This window comes from Frankliniella occidentalis, unplaced genomic scaffold (assembly GCF_000697945.3).
Source record: "Frankliniella occidentalis isolate FOCC.00 unplaced genomic scaffold, Focc_3.1 Scaffold322, whole genome shotgun sequence".
NCBI classification, from domain to species: Eukaryota; Metazoa; Arthropoda; class Insecta; order Thysanoptera; family Thripidae; genus Frankliniella; species Frankliniella occidentalis.
Window position 1 is genome coordinate 177,955 of NW_026267446.1, and position 3,029 is coordinate 180,983.

Sequence of the window (3,029 nt, forward strand, 5' to 3'; positions counted from 1 at the left end):
CCAGCCCCAGACTCAACCCCTCCCGCGCCTCGCGCCGCCACCAGCCCCATTGTGCGATAGAATGTGCGATAATCCTCCGGCTGAGAGGTGTTGATGTGGGGCTGCTGGCTGGGACTTCCCCCTCCCTCCCCCACACCGCAGTTACAAATCGCCGTGACCATTAGCGCGCAGGCGCGCGACGCGAGTATTATTGCATGCTCGATACAAAATGTTTTACCCCGCACAGTGCCCACAGTATACATGTATGTATCTGGACTGCGTACTTGCAATTACCATGTGGGTCTTTTTAGCAGATGATACCTTAAAAAACCTTTTGACTAAACATAAAGAATATATAAGTAACTTTAAGGTGTCAGCCTGCTTTTACTCTCGAAAAGGACAGAGAAACAAGCGGAGACCAGAAAACAATTTATTTAGCGCTAGGGGAATCAGTGAGTGACTGTCCGAGTGTCGCGCTTCAGGCCCCTTCCTCTACCCAACAATAGTGCGTCAGGCAGGGCAGGGCAGGCGGCAGGCAACGTCCCTGTACAACTACAATACCAGACAATACTAAGCCACCGACAGCGGCCGCTCTTCTGCTCTGCCCCGCCCTTAGCTCATCAACGCCGCTAGTCCGCCGAATTACAAAATTGCAAGTAATAACAAGCAGCCATAAACAAATGACACCTTAGTATGAGAGAAAATTAGAAAACAGACCTATTCTCAAATTTGTATCATCTGCTTTCAAGATAGATTCTTGATTTAGATTTTTCGTCTTTCGATCAATGACCTGAAACATTAAGGTAACGATTGGATCATTACCGTACTCGAGTGTGTATACAATCAAATTTTACTCGTGCTCAAAGTGTGCTCAGCTGTTCATACTCGCATACTCTCGGTGATGTACTCACTCATGAGTACGTGTACTCCGTCAATGTCCATACGCGTTCAGCCATTTCTTCCTGAACTCATCAGATTCACGTTCAAGTTCTCATCCTGTACTCACCCTACAGCACTCGTGCATAAAGTTGTCAGTCGTCCATCGTGAAGCGTCATAGGCATGTAGGCAGGCAGTGAGCGGGTAGGCGCTGTGAAGGGAGTACTCGTTTGCAATTCATGAGTACTCATGCGATTTTACAGTAATCGGTCCTCGTATCTTGGTCCATTATGTTTAAGTTAGGACACCTGTAATAATATGACCATAAATTACCAAAAATTGACGCGCTTGACAGCGCCGAAACATAAAAAATGTGCACACAACCACACAAGTGTGCCACGTCAGTAGAACACCGTGAAACAAGTATGATCATCTGTTCACGTTGCTGTGCAAATTTTGCACAGTTTTTTCCCTAGATGGGACTGTTACTTAAACTCGTAAACTGTTAACAATGTGTGGTTTTGGCGATGGCGATATACACTGTAAATGTCTGAAGGACAATTATTTGTAAATAGCGCCGGACTTCTGGGTGCATACCTGAGCTCACATACAATATTGTAACTACCAATACACATTTAGTAACTAGCTCCATATACATTTGTTTAATGTTTTATGCATGTATACTGTACTACGTACCTTTAGTACGTCTTATTCTGTGCTTACACATGTTTACCAGTATTCATCCGCGTTATACGCACATACATTGGAAAAACAAAGTTGCTAACTACCGTCTTGGAATTGCCTTAGAGAAAAGATACATATAGAAAGGCATAAGTGCCCCGAATAGTGCTGTTTTTGCACCTTCATAGTGCCTTTACACAGGCAGTAATAGTGCAGTACCACTCCGCAGATCTCAGTAGCACTCCAAAGAGCGATGCTAGAGCACATTTTCCAGTGTACTTACTTGAGCAAAGAACTCGTGTACAACAAAAGATGAAGTCGGAGTTATTCCCCGCAATCTGTCAAGCCATACAATGGTCTGACAGGAATGGAGGGCATAAGTACCCTTTACATACTGTTTCTCACCATCATCTATAAAGTCTTATCGTGTACGATATACTAAGGTGCGTTGTACTTGAATAACAAGCACCTCAGACTAAAAAAACAGTGAGTCAAATATTTGATCAGCACGGAGACTTGAACGCAGGGCGGTCGCAGCAAGAAGCGCCGCGCGGCACTTTATTTTTCTTCTGCTCAAGCCTGAAGCTCTCGTCGAGTCTCGTTTGTTGGTGGGGTGTAGCTCTGACTTCCGGGACAACCCTACTCGGCGTGCAGATTCTGTTTTAATGTCGAAGCCCAGCAGGGGACGGTGCCAAAGGGGTAACGACTTTGTAGTTAGTTGAATTGGGATCGAGGTATATTTGCATAGCAATCAACCGCTAACCTGTGCAAACCGGAAGCCATTAGGACATTTTTTTTTACCATCGAAACCACTTGGAAAGAAATCGGCAAAGTTTGGATTACACTTGGGTTAAATAAAGAAGAGGACGGAGGTGGGGGCAGAGGATCCGGCAGCGCGAAGAAAGAGAGAGAGAGAGCAAAAGAGAGAGTTTAACAGAGAGAAATAGGAGAGGGGCGGGGGACAGGGGGGTGCTAATCGAGTTTGGTAATAAAGCCGGCGCTCTGCTCCCCGTGAGATAGCAGAGGATTCTGAAGACCGGCGGCGTTATCGACCAAAAACAAATAGGGACAAAGAATTGATTAAATACCAGAATAGTTACTAAAAACGTTTACATACCACCAGGTAACAGTGCATTTGGGGGAGGAAATATTGAATTGTCGGACTATCCGGCGCACGAGACCCGTCACGCGGTAGGGGTAGATATCCAGCTAGACCTGAGCCATGGCAGCGAACGAAAGTTCACAGAGTTTTGAATCTGATTTCGCGTCATGAAAAAGGCGCAGGACGGGGGGCGAGGGGTTAGTGGAGTCGTGTTGCTGGTAGGGCCTGCAGGTCGTGCTGGGCTACACTCTCCAATCTGATTCCGCCCCCTCCCCCCTCTCTCCCTTCCCCTGGAAGAGCGAGAGGGAGCAGGGGGGAGAGGCAGACGGGCGCTTCCTGATAAGTCGGGATATCTCCCCTTATACTGCCCCACCCCTCCCCCCGCGCTGC

At 47.0% G+C, this 3,029-nt stretch overlaps 1 long non-coding RNA gene across 1 annotated transcript in view; it reads right to left on the minus strand.

Annotated features, from left to right (window-relative positions):
* The window catches only part of LOC113207866 (uncharacterized), a 66,653-nt gene that overhangs the window by 47,497 nt on the left and 16,127 nt on the right, over positions 1–3,029 (minus strand). The window contains exon 2 of the long non-coding RNA XR_008011951.1: positions 986–1,164. This is a non-coding gene — a long non-coding RNA (uncharacterized LOC113207866). The remainder of the gene's footprint in view (positions 1–985; positions 1,165–3,029) is intronic.